Source organism: Bactrocera neohumeralis, chromosome 5, assembly GCF_024586455.1.
Source record: "Bactrocera neohumeralis isolate Rockhampton chromosome 5, APGP_CSIRO_Bneo_wtdbg2-racon-allhic-juicebox.fasta_v2, whole genome shotgun sequence".
Taxonomy (NCBI): domain Eukaryota; kingdom Metazoa; phylum Arthropoda; class Insecta; order Diptera; family Tephritidae; genus Bactrocera; species Bactrocera neohumeralis.
This window is the reverse complement of record NC_065922.1, coordinates 72,888,460-72,910,666: the sequence shown is the minus strand read 5'-3', so window position 1 is coordinate 72,910,666 and position 22,207 is coordinate 72,888,460. Positions and strand designations below refer to the sequence as shown.

The 22,207-nt window shown below is 34.8% G+C and overlaps 2 long non-coding RNA genes across 3 annotated transcripts in view; one reads left to right on the top strand and one right to left on the bottom strand.

Annotated features, from left to right (window-relative positions):
* LOC126759810 (uncharacterized) overlaps positions 1-6,732 on the top strand; it is a 136,429-nt gene extending 129,697 nt beyond the window's left edge. Inside the window, exon 7 of one of the 2 annotated variants that reach the window (XR_007667082.1) lies at positions 6,230-6,732. This is a non-coding gene — a long non-coding RNA (uncharacterized LOC126759810). The remainder of the gene's footprint in view (positions 1-6,229) is intronic. The other variant, XR_007667083.1, reaches the window with a different exon arrangement.
* Positions 6,733-9,664: 2,932 nt separating this feature from the next.
* Positions 9,665-22,207, bottom strand: part of LOC126760423 (uncharacterized) — a 132,932-nt gene continuing 120,389 nt past the window's right edge. Inside the window, exon 4 of the long non-coding RNA XR_007667198.1 lies at positions 9,665-9,719. This is a non-coding gene — a long non-coding RNA (uncharacterized LOC126760423). The remainder of the gene's footprint in view (positions 9,720-22,207) is intronic.

Below are 22,207 nucleotides of genomic sequence, written 5' to 3'. Positions count from 1 at the left end.
GGCAAAAACGCTTACGCGATCTCGCCTATGCTTGCATATACATACATATGTACATATATTTATTTATATAGTATATATATTTCATGCAAAAGATTTTTTATAAGCATTTTATTATATGTGTTTTATTCTAATTTTTTCTCGTGCTTTTTTTTTTGCTTTTGCATTTGCAAAATTAAAGCTTAGTCAGCAGCATTAGAGTGAGCGCTGCCATACGGCGCTCAAAGGTGCTGAGCAAGAGCGTTTGCTCTATAGAATTTTCGCTTAAATTCACTGACTAGTGAGTAGGCGTCGCAAGAGCGCGACACTTGCTTTGGCGGCGCAGCAAAATTCTGCAAACTCTCTCATGCGCCATTAGCTATAAAATTAAAAATTTGCCGTACTTTACTCGCCCACATTCAGCGGCGCGCTCTGCTCATAATGTAGCAGCAGCGTAGAGTCACGCGCAGCTTTTAGTCCGCTGCTCTTAGTAGCGCTCCGCTGATTTGGCGCTGCTCCGATTTAATGCTCCTCCGAGTTAGCGCTCCTGCAATTTAACACTCTTCTGATTTGACGCTGCTCTTACTTAGCTTTTTGTTAGCGCTCTTCTTAGTAAGCCAATCTCTTATATTTCGCTTTTATTCTATAGCGCTTACTACTCGTAGCTTTCAGCTCTGTTGTTCCTCCTACTAAATTACTGCACTCGCCCCAACATATTTCCCCAGCTTTCGTACCCCAACTGTTCCAATTTCAGCACGCCACAAAGCTCTCATACATTCCACTTTCCATTATACAACTCCCACACCCTTTGGGTGGCGCTCTTACTTGTTGCTCATTTCTCTTTTCTCATGTTTATCATTTTCTCTTCAAGTTTAATTAGTCGTTTTCCAAACCTTTAAGTCAGTCAGTTCATTTCTTTGTGTAGCATTTCATTCTTAGACTCTTTGTTCGAAATTCCTCTGCGCATAGAAGAGCTTACTCTAGCAAAAAACGTTCTCTGTTCTAGTTTGCTAATTTCTAATTGAGTATGCGTCATCTATCGCTCACTCTACAATCTAGTGTTCCATAAAATTCCACAACATTTTCTGTTAGCAACCAAATTTTTTGCATGGCTTTCCCCACACAAGCTATCTGCCAAGACACTTTTTATTGTTTCTTTTCTAATACGCTTGCTCGTAAAAAGATTTCCCCAACTGAGGCGCCATAATCTCTGGAATTTTTTTGTGCTCTTCAAGCGCTCTTGATATATACGATTTTTTTAAGACTTCAGTCTACAAACTCATGAATTGTGTGTTCATTAGTAGCTTCATATGTTACAAGCTCTACATTTTGGCTACGTGCAAAGCTCCTTTAGTAACTTACTTCAAATTTTCTCAGGCTACGCTTTCTTCATATTCACATTCATTCTACATAGCTGCAATTATGTATAAATCATTTGCTTTCCTCGCCTCGAGAGATCATTAACACTTTTATGAAGTTCAAAATCGCATCGACCATATTTTAAAAGCTTGCCAGCGCTTAGGCCATTAAACGCATAATTTTAATGCCTTAGCGCTGTGAGTTCACCAACACACTAATAAATACAAAAAGCAAAATACAATAATACCTACATACATACATACATTTACATATGTCTATATATCTGTATGTAGCTTTAAAAGCTCACCCAACCGCCTTTGTTTGCCAGCCATTTCAGCAGCAGCGCAGCGCATCGCCTCATCAACTGTCCCACTCGGCGATTTGTGCAAAAGCTGCCACATACTGTGCAGTGTACTCTCTAAAAGCTTTCTTTACAGCACATATATACGATTGCTCTCTTGGCACCAGCCAACACTTGTGCACGCCTTGTCGCTCCACCGCCATTTTGCAGCTTTTTTTCAGCGTGATCGCCAAGAAAGCTCAAGTCATACATACAAGGCAATCAACAAAATGGTGAGCGCAGAGCTTTCGGTAATAAAAAGTGTTCATGTGATGTGTTTTGTTGTGCTTTTGCGCTCATTTTTACACGCACACACAGCTACACACTCACGATCTCTCTCTCTCTCCCGTTTTTTCTTTGTTTACACTTTCAGATCACTCACCCACACTTTGCTGTGCAAGCTTTCGACCTCTCAAATATTTCGTTGTGTGCGTGCTCTAGGAGGCACACGCTCTCATCTGCTCTCGGATTGTCGTGCTCACCCACACTTCTAAGTGTGTGCACTTTGCGCGTGTGTGTTAGTGCGCTTTCTGCCGCCCACAAGCGCAGTCATTTACTTGCGCTTGTGTTTGTGCAAGTTCGCTAAGTGTTGATTTGCATTGGTGTGCTCTTTCCGCACAAGTTAAGCTCTCAGTCGGCATTCTCATTTCGGCCATTCATTCATGTCAACTTTTGTTTGTATGTATGTGTGTGTGGTTATCCGCTCCAGTCAAATTTTCTATGACTAATTCGCTTTGTCCATTTTTCCTTGTGTTTGTTGTTGTTGTTCGAAATAGTTGCCGCTTTGCTTTTGCATAGCTGGGCGCACATTGGCTATCTTCTTCCCACCGGCTATGGTGGCGAATTTGCAAAAACAAAAATTCGTGCTATGCCGCCATTATAAAAACGCAATACAAGCAAATGAATTTGTAAACACAAATACAAATTGGCAATGAAGGCAAAACTAAGCAATTATTAAAACTTTTTAAAGATTAAATTTTTTTTAATTATAAATTATTATTTTTTAATTACAAATTGTTTTTTATTAATTTTTTTAAATTATTTTTTTGTTTTATTAATTAATTTAAAATATTTTTTATGGTTTTTTTTATTATTTGTTAGAAAATAATTGCTTTCCGTTTCTCATATAAAATTTAAAAAATTATTAAAAAAATTAAAAAATATGTAAATATATAAAACAAGATTTTGAAAAAATTTAGAAAAAATTCTTTAAACAAAAAAATATGTTTTAAAAATTTTTAAATTATAATAAATTTTTTTTAATGTTTTTAATTTTTTAAAAATATTTTTTTTAATTTAAATTTTTTTTCTTTAAAACAAAAATTTTTTAAAGAATTTTTTCTCAATTTTTTCTCAATTTTTAAATTATTTTTTAATTGTTATGTTTTTATTATTTACTAAGAAAATGTTGAGATTTTTTTTAAGATTTTTGTTTCAGATTTAAATTTATTATTTTTTTTATTCATTTTTTTTAAATTATTTTTTTTGTTTTATTAATTTATTTAAAACATTTTTTTATGGTTTTTTATAATTTTTTAGAAAATAATATTTTCCATAAAAATTTCTTTCTTTCTCATAAAAATTTAAAAAATTATTAAAAAAATAAATATGTATATAAAACATGATTTTAAAAAAATTCTTTAAACAAAAAAACATGTTTTAAAAATTTTTAAATTATAATAAACGCAAAAATGCAAATTTTTAAAATTATCAAACATTTTTTTATTGTTTTTTTAAATATATATTTTTTTTAATTTTTTAAAAATTTATTTCAATTTAATTTTTTTTCTTTAAAACAATTATTTTTTTTAAATTTTTTTCTTAATTTTTAAATTATTTTTTAATTTTTTTAATTGTTATTTTTTTATTATTTACTAAGAAAATGTTGATATTTTTTTAAAGATTTTTGTTTCAGATTTAAATTTAATATTTTTTAACAATTCTTTTTTAATTATATTTTTAAATTATTAAAAAAAAATTCACAATTGCTTTTTTCATATTTTTGTTATAAATTTTTCCCTCAAAATTTTGTTAAAATATTCGTTTAAAGATCTTTTTTCAAAATTTTTCTCTGAATAAAAGGGTCTACCAAAAAGGACCACTCAAATCGAATTTCGGCTATAAGGCGCTGAATGTTGTCTTCGAGCTCCGCGAGCGTTGTTGGTTGATTGGCGTAAACCTTTGATTTAACATAACCGCAGAGAAAATGATCTAGAGGCCTTAAATCGCCTGATCCTGGTGACCATTTGACTTGGTCATGTCTCGAAATTAACGAGTCGCCAAAATTTGCACGCAACAACAACTGCATGAGTCAGAGCATCATCTCGTTTGAAATGGAGCTCGTGCGCGTCGACTTCATCAAATTCCGGGAAAAAAGTCTATAAACATTGTGTTCTAACGCTCGCTATTGATCGTAATGATATTAATTTCGAAAGCAATAAGACCCGGTGTTGCCGCCATACCACAATCTGCAACAAATGTTAAATTTTTGGAGGTGCAACTGCGTTTCCTGAACCACACCAAATCCAATAACGACTAGTTTGTTTGTTGTCGAAGCCATTAAGTCAGAAATGGGGCTCATTTGAGTAGTTAATTTTTCGGATTTCCGCGTTATCGCGCAGTACGTGAGTTTGCATAATAATCGTAGACAATTTTTGAGCGTTGTACCGAAATGAAATGTGACGAGATGAAATGTCAAACCTTACTGAACTACTGAACACACTGACAAAATTTGACGCAAATCCGTAAGCAAATTTGAGGGCCAGAAGCTGTCAAAATCCAAGTCCTCCCCATAGCTAGACGCTGTACATTGCATGTATAAACAAGTATGGAAGGCCTAAGTTCGGGTGTAACCGAACATTTTATTGACTAAACTAATATTGACATTGCTTGGTATACTTGAGAACATATTTAAAGCAATTTTGTATATAAATAATACTCGCTGACCGACACATTCGGCACAAAACTAGTTAGAAAGGGAAGTCATTATAAGTAGTAACGGGGGTTTCAATAGGGACGCTACAAAAGTAGACTGATGGGGACAACAAACGACGCCATGTTTTTTCCCGCTCTTCTGATATTTCTCTTCAGTAAGTTTGCCATTTCATAATGGAGATATATGGGATCCAACAACGAATCGAAATTATTAAAATTTACTACCGAAATTAGGAACTTTAAGAGCGCTACATCCAATTTATGGTCGTCATAATCGTCTGCTCAGATCAACAATTGAGCCTCTAGTGGACAAATTTTAATCTACAGGCACAATACAAAATGACCCGTGCCAGTGAGACGAAGAAGAGCACGTTGTGTCGAGAATATTGCTGCCGTTAGTGCATCAATTGAGGAAGACCCAAATCAGTCTCTCACACGTCATTCTCAAGCGTTGGGCATCTGTGTGGCGTTGTTGTGCTGAATTTTGCGAAAATATCTTGGCCTACATCCGTACAATATCAAATTGACGTAAGAACTGAATCCGTTTGATCACTGGATCGTCGTATGTTCGTGAATTGTTCAGAGCATCATCTTGAAAATGAGCGATGAGGTTAATTTCTGCCTGAATGGCTTCATCAATAAGCAAAATATGCATTATTGGTTGGCCAGGCAGCAATCCACACGTACTCCATGAGTCACCATTGTATCCCGAAAAATAACGGTTTGGTGCGTTTCATTGGCCGGCGGCGTCATTGGGTCGTTCTTCTTCCGGGACGGTCAAGACCAGCACGTTACTGTAAATGGGAATCGCTACCGCTCAATGATAACCGAATATTTTTGGCTTGAATTGGATGATGTGGTTGGACAATATGTGGTTTCAGCAGGATGGCGCCACAAGCCACACAGCGAATGTCACAATCGATTTTTTGAAAACCAAGTTTAGTGAACGTGTTATCTCACGAAATGGCCCAGTCAATTGGCCGCCTCGGTCGTACAATTTGACGCCGTTAGACTATTTCCTGTGTGGCTACGTCAAGTCTATGGTCTCTGCCAACAAGCCAGCTACGATTGATGAACTTCGTACGGACATCGAACGTGAAATCGCAGGAGTATCGGCCGATTTATGCTTGAAAACCCTCGAAAATTGGGCTTAGCGTAGGGACTTCTACAAGCGCGCTTATGGTGGCCATGCAAGAGAAATCGAACTCCATACATAATGTCATCAAATTCACTTTCATGCAGGAATAAAGAAATTCACTAATATCCCAAATCGTTTTTGTTTTATTTAAAAAAAATATTGTACCGTTCTTATTGAAACCCTCGTTAGCTTGCGGGATATTTTAGCTTGAACGCTTTGAGAGAATACTCTAAACTTATTAGTCAGTTTTAGCCCACAGTTGCGCTACTGCCACCTAAGTAAAGAAGTTGAGCGACCGTTTTGAAATAAATATCATGCTATTAATATTAAATCATAAATAAATATTTACTTCCATTTATTATTTATCTATCTTAACAAAATAAGAACTTTAATTTTTTACTTTTACAAATCCAAAACACTTAAAAAATTTATTAATAATTCATTAAAAATAATTGTTTATTTTATTTTTTTTTATTTTTCAGCTGCTGAAGAGTTGTTGTACTACTGAATTAATTAAAGAGAACTAGAAGTAAGCTGTCCTAGAGCTGTTTTCACCATCATAATGCTCTTATTTTGTCCAGCACTGTATGTTTCGTTTCATGACGACGAATGAGCTTTTCCGTCCAACCGTGGTAATTTAAGTTCCGCGAAAGTCTCGGGTACTTCCGGAACAGTTAACGGAAATACTAAGCCTAAAAATAGCAGTAAAAAAACCTAAGCTTGCCCTAATTATATGAAACAGGACGAAAGTGAACACATAAAGGATAATAAAATAAAAAATTTATAAAATTGCAAAAAATAGTAAACAGAAATGTTAATTTGTAAGGAATGAAAAAAAAATTATTTTTGAAATTTTTTTTTAATTTTTTTGCATAAATTTTTTTAAAAACACATATTTGTATATAAAAATCAATAAGCTTGAGTAAAAAAATACAAATTTTTATGAAATGAAAAAATTAAAATATTTTAGATATTTTTAAGCATATTTTTTGCATAAAAAACGAAAATGTATACAAAAATTAAAAATTTGAAAAAAATTGTTAACACAAAAATAAATTTGCGATAATGCAAATTTCGTAATTATTTTTAATATTGTTTAAATTTTTTTTCCTTAAAAAAAAGTATATACACCTAAAATTTAATTTTTAAAATTAGCTTAGTATTTTAGCAATTGTTTATAATTTATATTAAACACAAATACAAAAAAAATATTTACAGAAATATAAATTTTATGTGAACGAAAAAGCTTTTGAAAAAAAAATTCAAACTCTATTTCTATATATAAATGACTGTTGTACAAATATATTACAATTTTGCTATATACGCATGTACGTACACACCTCTGTAGTTATAAAAAAAAATATTAAGACATATAGTGTAATATGTATTTATTATAAAGTTTAATATAATTATTTGTATGTAAATAGCAGGGCAATAAACCAAAATTAAGTTAAAAAATTAATAAAACAACTTATTAAATAAAAAACAACTGTTTTTATTATTATAGTAGCTGCGCAAAATCGTAACCTTTCATATGACACCTCAAATGTTCAAATTGGAACAGTAATAACGAAGTTATAAGCATTTAAAGTTCGAATCCCCACCCACTGCCCACTTTTGGCAGAGAATTTCCAGCGGCGCTTTAGAGCTGCGCTTTTGTCCAAATTAACGCACTCTCATTAGTACCTATCTTTTCATACCATTTTCTACACTATTCTTAGCACTTTTCCGCATAAATTAGCGTTCCATTTTTTCTTTTTAAAATAACATATTTCAACATTTAAGTTTAGCAAACCAAACTGCTTCCAAAATCAGCCTCATGACTTAAGCTTTCATTTGACACCTCATTCATTTAAATCGGTCTAGTATTAGCGAAGTTATAAGCGATAAACCAGCCGCCTCCAACGTACTCACACGTACGCACACACACATGCCAGCAAGCGAATTTGCCAGCATGCGATATTTGCCTGTTTCTGGCTACCAGCCACCAGGCCACCAGAACCGTGCAGTAGGTAGCGGCCGAATGGTTTTTCGCTTATAACTTTGTTGTTTATGGACCGATCTTAAAGAATGAGGTGTCAAACGAAAGCTTAACGCTTGGCGCAGCTGCTGGGTTGGGTTTAATTAATATACGTGTACAATTACTATATGATATTTTTGAAAAGAAAAAAAAAATTCGCCGGTTTTTTAAAAAAAGGCTTATTGTAACCAAAAGCTATTTTCTAATGAGAGAAACAGATAGATCTTGAACGTAATCGAAGCCATAGCGTAAAAAAAAAAATTTAGAAAACTCAAGTTTTTCCTTTGATTTTGACGTTTATTTTCTATCAGTATTGAAAACGTTCTAAAAGCACTTTTTACGCAAATATAACGATTTTTAGACATGCAATCGATTACATTAAGATCTACTAATTGTCTCTCTTTAATTTGGCGTGCGTCACTTTACAATAAGCGTTATTTTTTTGAAAAAAACGGCGTTGGATTTTTTCTTTTCAAAATATCATGGTCATACAACAAAACTTTTAAAACATAATTAGGCTCATCAGTTGCGCCAAGCGTTAAGCTTTCATATGACACCTCATTCTTTAAGATCGGTCCATAAACAACGAAGTTATAAGCGAAAAACCATTCGGCCGCTACCTACTGCACGGTTCTGTTGGCCTGGTGGCTGGTAGCCAGAAACAGGCAAATATCGCATGCTGGCAAATTCGCTTGCACGCATGTGTGTGTGCGTACGTGTGAGTACGTTGGAGGCGGCTGGTTTATCGCTTATAACTTCGCTTGTAGTGGACCGATTTTTATGAATGAGGTGTCATATGAAAGCTTAAATCATGACGCTGATTTTGGAAGCAGTTTGGTTTGCTAAACTTAAATGTTGAAATATGTTATTTTAAAAAGAAAAAATGGAACGCAAATTTATGCAGAAAAGTGCTAAGAATAGTGTAGAAAATGGTATGAAAAGATAGGTACTAATGAGAGTGCGTTAATTTGGACAAAAGCGCAGCTCTAAAGCGCCGCTGAAAATTCTCTGCCAAAAGTGTGCTGGGGGTAGGGATTCGAACTTTAAATGCTTATAACTTCGTTATTACTGTATCGATTTTCATAATTGAGGTGTCATATGAAAGCTTAAAGCTTGATGCATTTAAATTTAGTATTTTTTGAAATGATCAAGTGATACTTATGAAATGAAAAATTAAGTGATTTTGCTTTAACAAAAATGTATAAATGCAGTGGAAGGCAGCATGAAATGTGTGAGAAAGTGGTCCTGCTTTTGGGAAGAGATCCACAGAGTGAAATATTCGTTATAAAAATCATGCGAAGATGGTTTATTAATACAAATTTTTAAAGAAGGCAATTTTAAGCACTATTTCGGGTTTTTGTTGTAAAAATATGTCGAAGATCATACTTACTTATGGAAAAACTATGTTACTAGCCCCTTCTGGTTATTAAAAGAACAATGATTTATATTTTATAAATAATTTTTATTTACTTTTATATATTTTTTAAAACTGAGTAACTCTTTCATTATTTTTTAGTATAAGTTTTTATGAAATATGGTTTATTATTAAAAAATCAAATTTTATAAAATAATAGTATAATATTGTAGCAACTTTTAGAAGCATATACATATGACATTTTTATATCGATTTTATTCAATTAATTCACACTAATACATTTTAATTAATTTTATAATATTTTAGTTCTATATACATAGTTCAATTTGAAATTTTCGAAAAACTTGGAAACGAAGAAGTGTTTATTAATTGTATCATTTTTGTCCTGTCGGTTAGGCAATGTTATTTGAAAAGCCATTACTGTATATTATATAGTAGAAAATAGTGCTAAATTGATCTCTAGGCGAGTTCGGTAGAATTTAAAGAGCTTTGCTGTAATAATTATGTAATTATGATTTTTTTAGCTCCAATGTCTAGTGTTTTGTTGCCATGCGGTTCCTCGTGTGCGCTATTTTTTCTGAAAAAGATAAAAAAAAATAGTACGTATGAAAATATGCGGTTTAAGTATAAATAATAAAATAAAATAGAAAATTTAACACAAATTAGAAAACAAATGTTGAAAAATAAAACAAAACTTTAAGCAGTTTTTTCGGCAAGGAAAATTTATTCGAAACGAGTGGACATTTGATTTTCATACGATTTTCTGGAGTAAAAATTGAGATATCTTGATGAAACTTATTATAAGCGTTCCTTGGCAAAAAGAGAGGACAAGTTTGTAGATGAGCGTAATCGGACCACTGCCACGCCTACAAAACGCTATTAAACGAAAATTTATAAAATGGCATAACTAAACACCAAATTAAGATATAGAACTGTAATTTGGCAAAATAGTTAACAAAAGTGGGCGTGGTACCGCCCTCTAGTAGTAAGTTTAATGCACATAGCTCCTAAATCACTAAAGTTACAACAACCAACCAACAACTGTCGCAAATATTATGAGAACTCCTACCAACAGTGTGAAAATTGATGAAATCGGATAATAACCAGGTCCACTTGCCATATAACGGTACTGTTAAAAACTACTAAAAGCGCGGTAAAGACATTGAATTTTATCCCCGAGCTGGTATGAAAGGGCTTTGAAGGAGTTGAGGTCAAAATTGAACGATGGGCGTGGCACCGACCACATTTCTGCGAAAACCCATATCTCAGGGTCTACTCGACTGATATCGACATTATTTGGTAAATAATGTTAACTCGGAATACAACTACGCCTTGTTCCCATGTAACACTTATTAAAACTCCATTTTATTCTATCATTTTCAATCAAGACGATCAACATCAACTGATGATCAACACGTCAGTAAAATAAAGGAATTGGTGCTTGAGAATCGTCGATTAACAGTCAGTGATCTCACTGGCATCGCTGGAATATCGGAAGGATCAGTAAATACCATTTTGAAAGATAATTTTGGCCTTAGAAAAGTGAAAGTACGATTGGTTTCAAAATCACTTAATATTGGTAGTCGAAAAAGTCTTTTCGTATTTCTAATCAAACTTCAACTTATTTTTTTATACTTATAATAACAAATAAATAAACATACATATTTTAGTCGACCACTTTTTGCCATTTTTCCGCTAGAGACATTACTCCGTCGCGTCGGTTTAAAACTTTCATCAGTGTAAATCGAAATTTAAAGAACGAAATTTCGAAACTATTTTTTTATTAATTAATTTTAATTTTTAATTAAAAAATGTATTTATTAAAAATTAATTAAACATTTAATAATAAAAAAATTACTTAAATATTTTTTTTAATTTTAATGTTTAATTAAATTTAATTTTTAATGTAAAAAATGTAATTATTAAAAATTAATTAAAAAAATAAGTAATTAATTTTTAGTTATTAAATTATTATTAAAATTTAGTTTTTTTTAATTAAAAATTTTTTTAAAATTAATTAAACATTTTTAAAAATAAAATTTTTAATTTAATTTTTAATTATTAAATTATTTCTAAAGTTTAGTAAAAATTTAGTTAAATTTATTTAATTGTTAATAAATAATTTATTTAAATTAATTTAATTAAACGTTTTTAATAAATAATTTTTTTTTATTAAAAATTAAAATTAATTAAAAAAATAATATAATTAATTAATTTATTAAATTATTATTAAAATTTAGTAAAAATTTAGTCAAATTTATTTAATTGTTAATAAATATTTTTTTTAATTAAAAACTAAAGTTAATTAAAAAAATAATATAATTAATTAATTTTTAATTAATAAATTATTATTAAAATTCAGTAAAAATTTTGTCAAATTTATTTAATTGTTAATAAATAATTTTTTTAATTAATTTAATTAAAATTTTTAATTAATTTTTTAATAACATTTTTTTTAATTAAAAACTAATTTTTAAATAAATTTATTTTTTTATTAAAAATTTAAGTTTTTTTTAATTATAAAATTATTTTTTTAATTTAAATTTAGTTGTTAATAAATAATTTTTTTTTTGTTAATAAATTAATTTATTTATAATTAATTTAATTAAAAATTATTTTAATAAATAATTTTTTTTTATTAAAATTTTTTTAAAATTAATTCAAAAAATTTTTAAATAATTTTTAATTAAATTTTTTTTGTAATTTATTATTAAAATTTAATTGTAAATAAATAATTTATTTAAAATTTATAATTTTAATAAATATTTTTTTAAATTTAATTTAATTAAACATTTTTAATTAATTTTTAATAAATTTTTTTTAATTAAAAATTAATTTTTTATATTAAATTTTAGTAAAAATGTAGTAAAAATTTATTTAAATTAATTTAATTGTTAATAAATAATTTTATTTGTATTAAAAGTTTAATTAATCTAATTAAAGTCAAAATCAAAAATTGTTTAAATACTTTTTTCATTTAATTGAAAATTTTATTCTGGACACAAAAAACTTTGCAATTACAAAATATGCAAATCTTGAATAAAATTAAATAATTGCAATTAAGATATTAAAGTATCAAACACGAATAAAATATATTAAAAGTAGAAGAAAATCGAGCATAAGGAAATTATTAATTTCACGAGGATAAAAAAGAGAATAACGGTGCAACACTAACTTGTATAAGTTACAACACATTAACCTCAATCGACACAATCGCCGGCCGCTGCCGTACTTGTGCTTTTCACAGCTGTTGCAACAACACCAACAAACAATGCCACACACCGCAAATACGCAAGCGATGGCGAGAGAAAAAATCGCTTATTATTTAATATTTAATACAAACAACCGCAGGCAGAAAACAACAATAACCACAACAACATAGCTGCAGTACAAAAATGCATGCGCATACTTACATGTATGTATGTGATGTGTGCGTGAGCATATAAAATGTCAAACTGTCAATAACTGCCAGAAGGCAAAATTATTGGAATTATCAGCGGCGCATGCGCGTGTGCTAAAATACCGGCTGAGGCTGCTGGCGGCTTTGTTGTTGTGGATGCGAATGCAAACGACAAGCGTAATCAATTTGCGGTAATTAATTTGTGACAAAAAGAGCATGAGAAGGCTGCAAGAAGAAGATTGATTGAAAATTAAAAAAAAAAAAAACAAAATTGAATTATTTCGAATAAATTAAAAAAAAACGAAAATAAACCAAAAATAAAAATAAAAATTTTTTTAATAAAAATAAAATCGATAAAAGCAACAAGAACTTAAAAAAAATCAACAAAAAAATAAAAAAAATAAAAAAAAAAACAACAACAAAATATAAAACAAAAATGTCACTTCAAAAACAACATTAAAAAACAACAAAAAAAAAGTATCGTAAAAGTGCTACAAAAACATGTTACCTTACACAAAAAATTCGGAAAAAAAATAATTTGCTGAAAAAGTGCCACAAAAACGAGTGTAAAGTATGCTAAATTAATACCGAATTGGTGCAGGGCCAACTTTTGTTGTTGTTTTTATTTCATTTTCTGTTTTGCCGCTTTTTGTTGTGCTTGTTGCTGCTGATGGTGTGTGGCACGAGCGACGACCACTTAATGCATGCCAACGCCAACGGCCGAGTTGCTGATTTTTATTGCTTCGTTTTTGTTGTTGTGGGCTTTTCGTGAATTGCATGCACCTGTTTTTGTGTCGGCAACGGACAGCAGCCACACATGCACACCTACCTATATGTGCGTGTGCGCTGACAGACAGCAGCTATGCAGGCTGTAATGCAGCCTCTTAAGGATATCGACTTTATTGCGTCGAACTATTGCACATACATACATACATACATGAACATGCATACATACATGAATAAACATGCATACATACACACAGTCTTTTAGGAATCTGTCTGCATACATATCGGTTGGCTATCATGCCACTTGGCTATCGGCGGCACGCGTCAAGGATACATTTGCGATTTCACTTCTTATGCGGCGCGTGTGCGATAACATGTGCGTAGTTGAGCGCTACAGGTGGGACAATCGGTTGTTTACGCTTTTGAGGAATACTCAAGAGATCGCATACAAAGTAATTCTACTGACGTTTGGGTGCAGAGAGGATACACGAATCAGCTGATTGGGTCCAAAGCTTTTGAAAGTCATATTTTATAGTGTTGGTAGTGGTTATCTTGACACTGGGAGATTCTAATGTATTCCTAAATACATATAGCACATCCCAAAAACTTCCTCCTTTCCTTGTTTCTTTTTCTTTATATCGAATCATTGGACTTTCAGTTCGTACGAACTATATTTCGAAGCAATGAAACCAGGAACTTGAGCTAGCTGAGCTAATATTTTTCTTTATTGGCGTAGACATCTCCAGGTAGCCAGGTCCTTTTTCACCTGGTCTTTCCAAAACAGTGGAGTTCTTCCTCTGCCTCTGCTTTTTCCAGCGGGTACTGTGTCGAATACTAACTTGAGTGAATCAATGTACAAAGGAGCATAAATCTTCTGCAGCACCTTTCTCTCGAAAACTCGTAACGTCGACTCATCAGATGTTGTCAACGTCCATGCCTCGGCACCATATAACAGGACGGGGATGACGAGCCGTTTCCACGACAATCGGGTCTACGTAACCGGAACGTACCCGGATTTTTATCCGGCCAAGGACTGTCAACTCGGCAGAATTCTGCCGCTACAACAACAACAACAACAACACGGGGATGACGAGTGACTTGTAGAATTTTCTCTTTGTTCGTCGAGAGCGGACTTCTCATTTGCCTACTCAGCCTGAAGTAGCACCTGTTGGCAAGAATGCGTTGGATTTTGAGGCTGACATTGTTGTTGGCTCATTTTTACTGAACTGAAATATAATTTACAGGAATTTTGACGGAAGTATAGAGCAGGTTGCTTATATGAAGATCTTGGGTCATGAGGTCTATACTTTTTTAATTTTATACCGGACCGGGGATAGGGTTTATAACCATATCACTGAAATGGTTCAGTAATTGAGCTCACAGCTTTTCGAGGAATTCATTACGCTAGATAAAAACTGAAGGAGAGACTTAAAGAAGCTATGTCTCTTCATTTTTCAATTTGGTACTTTGGCACCACAAAGTTTATGACAACCATTTTGGCTTCCGTTGGCTATGAAAATCGCTTTGAGTGTGCATTAATCCATGCTTAGAAAAACTCTACGTTGAGGACTCCAGCGGTACAGTGTGATAAGATAATGAAAAACTCATGAGAGTCGATTCACAGTGCCAGTCTGATAGTTATAGCTTCGGAGTCTCTATTGACTCCTCCAGTCCTCTTTGACATGTTGACTAATCTATGCTTAGAAGAACCCTACGTGTGATAGTCCAGTGGTACAGTGTGATAAGCTAATGAAAAACTCATGTGCGTTGATTAACAGTGCCAGCCTGACAACTATTTGATGAAAGCCTCGGAGTCTCTATCGATCCATTCAGTACTCTTTGACTTTAATGAAAAACCAGTCTGATAATTATTTGATGAAAGCCTCGGAGTCTCTATCGATCCATCCAGTACCCTTTGATTTCGACTGCTTGAGATCAGTGATCTCAAAGCCGAAGCGAACCCTACCTTTGGAAGTTCAATGATGTAATGCGGTAGGCTGATGAAAGGTATACGTAGAACTTAAGCCGTTGGTTAAAACGAAAAGTGTTACAGCTATTGGATGAAAGCTTGGGAGTCTTTATCTATACTTCAAATACACTTTAATTGCTACGGTCTGAGGGCAGAGTTAGGATCGAAGCGAACTGTAGCGCGCTTTTTCAAGCAGTCTGTGGTTTGTTTGCTTTGAGTTTCTCACAGATTCGTTGTGTCTGGCTGTCACTTGGATCAACGCAGCGTCCATATCGGTTTAGTACTATAATTATCAGTGCGGAGCAGCAGTTTCTTCACATTTTGTGATGAGTTGCGAGCTTTTCGTAGCATGTCCTGCATGACAGGTAAGTCCAACTGCACAATTTCATGTCAGCCCCTGCTCTTAACGCAGTAACGATATCGATATTAACCACAACCTTGTTTATCATTCGCTGTGTTTGTTTAATTTTACGCTTTGGTCCTGGCCGCAGGCTGAAATGTGTAAGTGCATACGTAGCTGTGGCAACAACGGCAGTGATAACGGTATGCGTAGCAAAATTGCTGCCGCAAAGGAGCAAATAAAAACGCAATACCAATGAGAAAAAGGCATAAAGGTAAACGCAGCGCAAACGAAGGTGAAATTCAGCAAACGAAGGATCCAAAGGAGGTAAGCTGGAAACAAATCGGCCAAGCCAAGCAAGCAAGCCAGCCAGCAAGCGGCACAGGACTAATGTGCGCAGGTGCAGTTGAGTTGGCAGACGCCAAATGGCTGGCCGGTTGGCTGCAGCGAAGCCAAGAGGAATGTTGCACGACAGGAGCGCCGCACATTTGAATGTTATTTCGTTTTTATCGCTGTTTGCGTTATTGTTGTTGTACCACTTTTTCATTATTATTATATCATTAAAATTTTCTGTAAGTATTTGAAGTGGCACACAACGCATGCGCAGGGGCGAATGGAAAAATTTCGTGTTTTTCGTTTATGACCTTTATAATGGCAGCCGTGTGGCGTTTTCAATCGCGCATGCGCAGCGTACAGCTAATGAACTCGGCGCTTTGCTTATGTCTAACTTGCGGCCTGGTGCTGACTTAGGGTCCTTTGCTGCTTTTGATTGCTGCAGTTCTTTCGGGCCGGTCGGTCGGTCATACCCTTGATCTAACAATCAAAAAATGCACATTTCGCCAGCGCTTGGTGCGCTTGTTCGCAAGCGGCAGCAACAACGATCGTGTAAAAGAAAGCGCTATACGCTTGTCGTGCAGCGTCTGATTGCGTCAGCGATTGTGTGTTGCATCTGCTAATTAATTTCCATTCGGCAACTTTTTTCGCATGTGCAAATATTTAAGTATAGGTATCGCTCCATGCAGCGCTGAGACGCCTAGGTGACTGGCTTTATATGCGCGCGCGCTTGTGTATGTGCGGCGTTTGCTTTGACAAAGCGCTTGGCACATGCAACGGCAGCGCACAACGGTTCACGCCCACCTCATTTGTTGGCCACGCCCAGTTTTGAAAGGTTTTGTTTTAATGTTTGCAATTGTTGTTGTTGTTGTTTTGTATGTCTTACGTGCTTGTCACATTGCTGCACATTTCCATGCAGCTTACGTGCGCCTGATTACTTTCTTAACTTCCATCTTATTTACATAATTGCCTTCGTACCTTTGCTTATCGCGCTTTTTAATATGTGCAGCTACTTTGTGCCACGCCCGCTTGCATGACGCAACCAAATGACAACTGTTGAATGTCGTTGCTCGATTATAATTTCGATTTTTATACGTCTTTTCAGCGCATAAAATTAGGTCAAGTTAAATGATTGATATTAGAAATGAATGCGGCTCGAGGTTCAGTGGTTCCAACATTTATACAAATTTTCACAGAATCGCTGCTGGCGTATGTCGATGATATTGATATCATTGGCCACAACATCCGTGTAATTAGTTCTGCTGTCTCCAGACTGGATAAGGCAGCGAAGCAAAAGGGTCTGATAGTGAACGAGGGCTAGAGAAATATCTCCTGTCATCAAACCAACAGTCGTCGAGCTCGCGATTTGGTTCCCACGTCACGCTAGACAGTCATAACTTCGAAGTCGTAGATAATTCCATCTATCTTGAAAACAGTATTAACACCAACAACAATGTCAGCCTCGAAATCCAACGCAGAATAACTCTCGCCAACAGATGCTACTGGACTGAACAGACAATTGAGAAGTAAAGTCCTCCCTCGACGAACACAGTTCAAACTCTATAAGTTACGCATTATTCCGTCCTACTACATGGTGCAAAGGCATGAACGACAACATCTGCTGAGTCAACATTACGAGTTTTCGAAAGAAAGGTTCTGCGGTAGATTTATGGTCCTTTGCGCATTGACAACGGCAAATACCGCAATCGATGGAACGATGAGCTGTACGAGATATACGACGATATTGACATAGTTCAGCGTATTAAAATACAGCGTCTACGTTGGCTAGGTCATGTGGTCCCAATGGATGAAAACACTCTAGATCTGAAAGTATTCGACGCAGTACCCGCCGCGGAAGCAGAGGAGGAGTAAGACCTCCACTCCGTTGTAAAGACCTTGTGGTGAAGGACATGGCCTGGAAACGTACTTCAATAATTCTTGCATGATCTCTTTCCATAACCTACCAGCTTCTAAAAAAAAACGCTTTGGAATGGAGATCAATATTCAATTGTGAATAGGAGTGCTCGTTGGAGCACCTTTGCCGAATTCGAATTGATTTTTGATTGGTTTCTTCAATAATCATCCAATGTTTACTTTTCACACCTTCTCATTTTCTAAGTTCACCTTGTTTAGGGATTGCGAGCAGTATTTGATTTTGAATAGTAGTGCTGGTTGAACCAACCGCTTGCCGAATTCGAATTGGTTGTGGATGATCCTGAGTTCCAAGATTACTTTGACGAAAATCGCCTCTCGGAACTTGATAAAGATTATATTATAAGGTAGTTAGTCTTCGACGGAGAGCTGCCCACTCTTTTATATTATGCCAAAACAACGTCTGTGTTCACAAACTCCAATAAACAAACGCTAAAGTGCTTTGAAGACAACCCGTTCTACCAGTAGTGGTTAAATGAACAACTCTTCTGTCGAATTTGCTGATTTATTCGCGAAGCTCAACGAGTTCATCAAGCAACTATTCTGCCGGAATCTATTGTGTTTATTTCCCATCAAGATTGGTCATCATCCGCCTACAAAGATCCTGCGACTGATCGGTTTCGAAAGTTTTCACAGAAGTGGCTGATCGAACTACCCGTCTGCGAATTCGAATTGATTGTGGATGATCCCAAGTTCCAATGAACAATGCTGATAGGACGGTTTGTCTTCAGAGCACATTAGCTGTTTGGATGGACAACTCTTCTGTCGAATATGCTGGTTTATTCTCAGAGCTCATGGAGTTCATCAAGCAAATGATTAGTTGTGATAGCAATTTTAATAGTTAGTCAAGCAACATTTCTGCCGGAGTCCATTGTGTTTATGTCAGATTGATCAAACATTCTGCTATTAAGATCCTGCGACTAATCGGATTAGACAGTTTTCTCACAAATGTTGCCTTATCTTGGATTTCACAGAGATCTAGCTTAAAACTGAGGTTTTAGATAACTCATCGCCACGTAATTTCAAAATCCTTTAAGCACCAAGAACCAAGAGCAGCCTAAATTTCTATACTTTCAAAGACTGTAAGGACTTTCTTCAATAGTGAGCTCGATGAACAGTAAGTTAGAAACTAGTAAAAGCTTTCGAAATTTCGTACCTTTATAGACAGATTTTGTGGGAATTCATGAAATCATTCGGTACTTTCAAGATCTTAAAACTAAAGGCAAGGTTTTATTAGGCGTTCAGAGCCAAATGATCTAAAGAAATTTAGAGTTTGGTACATTAATGAACATTGCTTTCCTCAAAGCTTCATTTTTTGGAGCACAACTCGCCTTTGTTAATCTAACCGTCGCTTAAATCTCGCCTAACCGACTACATCCTTCCTAACTCGCTGTCAATTTACGATGCCAGAGCCCACCAACGACGTTATTACTTAAATTTATAGACATTCACAATAGAGTGACAGGAGTTTGGTTGATTCCCTATATACATTATTAATTTTATTTGTTCTTAAAGTCTTTAAAATATATTCAAACAACTCACTAGTAGCCATTATGCCCGCCGATTAAGTGCAAGGTTTGTGTGCTCACCACAAAACTCTGTGTGGCCCAGTTAGGTAGTTGAGTGCACGCTTTGATCTTTTAAACGCCTAGTAAACTAGCAATTGTAATTTACTCTAATTGACAATAAAGTTTAAAATTTTTAATCAATAATTTGTGTAATTAACAGCGTTAAAGGCATGAATTAAGCAATTGTTAAGGCATACACAACCAACCCCCCGACAAAAGTGTGTTGCCAACTATTCAGAGCAATTAGGAAATAGTATTTAAAATACTCAAATTTATACGCATTTTACGCTCGCCACTACACAGTGCGCTCAACTAGTCGACGAAGTGAGACAGGCTTATGCGATTGTGCAGTTTAGTGCTGCAATATTAGTGAGCTTGGTTTTGTAGGTTCGTATTGGAGGTGATGCGAGTCAGTTGCGCAGTCGTTGAGTGCCGAAAAACTAAGAGGGGAACGATTGCCTGACAAAAGTCAATGATCGCACGCGTTTGCGCAAAACAAAATAACACATTTCGGGAGTATTTAGCCGTGAAGTACAGTGAAAACTGGTAGGCGACTAACAAAGTACGAAAAGTGTGCTAGTGGTCTATCGCCAGTTCGAGAACTAACGCTTTTGGTGTAGTCAAGGTTGAGTCCACTCACATTGTATGAGCACCACATTTCATGATAGCAAATAAAAAGCAACCAATCTGTGATACTTTGAAGACCAAAATTGTTTTACTTGACAGGCCGTTTTGGCAAAAATCAAGGAGATTGGTGATCTCCAAACATAGAACTCCGCATTTTTTAGAATTTTTTACACAGCTCTAATTCATAGCCTCCGATTTAAGAAGTGTATACAAGAGAGGTCAAATTAGTTGCTTTAAAACTGATATTATTTGGATTACTTGGATTTGAATTATATGTTGAGAGTATTGATTTGTCTGCCATAGTGTCTGTTTCAACAGAACGAATCGTTACGCCTCTGCATCTAAGTTTATTCGACAACGTCCCTGTCATTTAATTTAATATTCTATGTTTTCAGAACCGAATGCCAGAGATATTTGCTAAGACAGCTTCGAGCCGAATAAACTCTTGTGTCTGGAAGTTATATGTGATTTCCCAAAGAAGCTTCGAGCAGCAGAACAGAACAATGAGCGTTTCGTCTATTTAGCCTTACAAGAACCCGAATAAACTCTTATGTATGGAAGTTATATGTGTTTATGGTTGTCTGGGGGACAACTGAGCCTAAACTATAGTATTCCGTAAATAGAATAGAAGTAGAAAGGAAACTTGGACTTTCTGGTATTGATACCGGAATATACCTAACAGAAAGTCCTTTACCTAACAGAAAGTCCTTTCTGGTAATGATACCCGAACATATTTCACAGAAAGTTCAGTGATTTTTTGACTCTAGTGGAACACTACAAAGTCCAAATCTTATAACAACTAGCGAGCTCTCGAGGAAATATGTATATCAGCTATCTGTGTCAAAGTGCGAACTGTTGAGTAGGAGAAATGGCAAAGATTTTTTAAGAATTTCTCTACAACTCGAAGTCTTCTTAAGTTCTAAAAGAACAGGCTTTCAAGAACTTTAACTGTTGAACAAGCAATTTTCTAACTTAAAAATGAGCTTAAGCATGCTACGCCAAGGCAATTTCAGTACGAAAGTCGGTTCGTGTACCGAAAATCTGAAATTGTTGGATGGGAAAGCCAAGCTGATACAGTAAGTGCGACCTTAGATGATGAAAATGAACAATTAAATGTACATCCAAATTGTAAATATCTTGACCTAAAATTGAAGCGGACTTTTGAGGTTGTGATACAGTGGCTCCACACGCATCTCTACTGGGTTCAACAGAACCGAAAAGGCGCACATCTGTGTCTGCCTATCCAGACACATTGTGATTGTACTCTCGTTTGTAGGCATATATAATGAAGTTTTGACACGCACAGCCTTTATACGAGCGCACTACAATCGGCTGCCTGCCGAAGGGATAATCAACAATAAAGCGGTAGGATCAACAGATCGCGTAGGATCAGTGACTTGTGCCAAAACAGTGAAAAACACGCAAACGAAATTTGAACGAAAATTATATACACGAGCATAGTTACACACACACACACATACAAGCATATACAGTTGGCTTCGGAATTAATATCGTTTTTATAAAGCAAGCTATCGCATGAAGATCGAGCAAAGAGGGTTTTGGTAGGTGAAAAAGGACATGTGTAGCGTTGATGTGGCCGAGCTCAGACGAATCAGTAATATTAACGAATTTAAGTGAAGAGAAACACCACAGAAAGAAGAAAGTGAGGAAAGGCGGCGCACAGGCAGGCAATTATGAGTAGCGCGCGGAGTGATGGCTTATGCTGGAGGTGTACTCATAAAGGACTCTAAGGATTTGTTTGCATATTTTTCTTTCCTTTATTAATCTGCATATTTAACATATAATTGTTATAGTTTCAGACGCACTGCTGTTGGCGTGTGCCTAAAATATTTGCGATTTTTTGCGGTCGCAGACTTTCATGCACTACGCACATAAATTTGTTTAATTTTGCGCTTCTTTCATTATGCCTTCATTGGACCGCCTGCAATGTCCTTTTTGCAAGGCGAAATTTTGCACCTGTCCTCAATTTTTTATTGCCGCATTTTTGTATTGTAATTGTTATTGTTGTTATTTCGTTTTGCTAAAAAATTTATAATTTCGGCCGGCAATATATGCGCCTGCGCACGGCTTAACGCGGCATGCCGCAGCATATGTGTCGCGGATCAGCAGATCCGCAAAGGATTCAATGGAGAGGCGCACGATCAAGCAA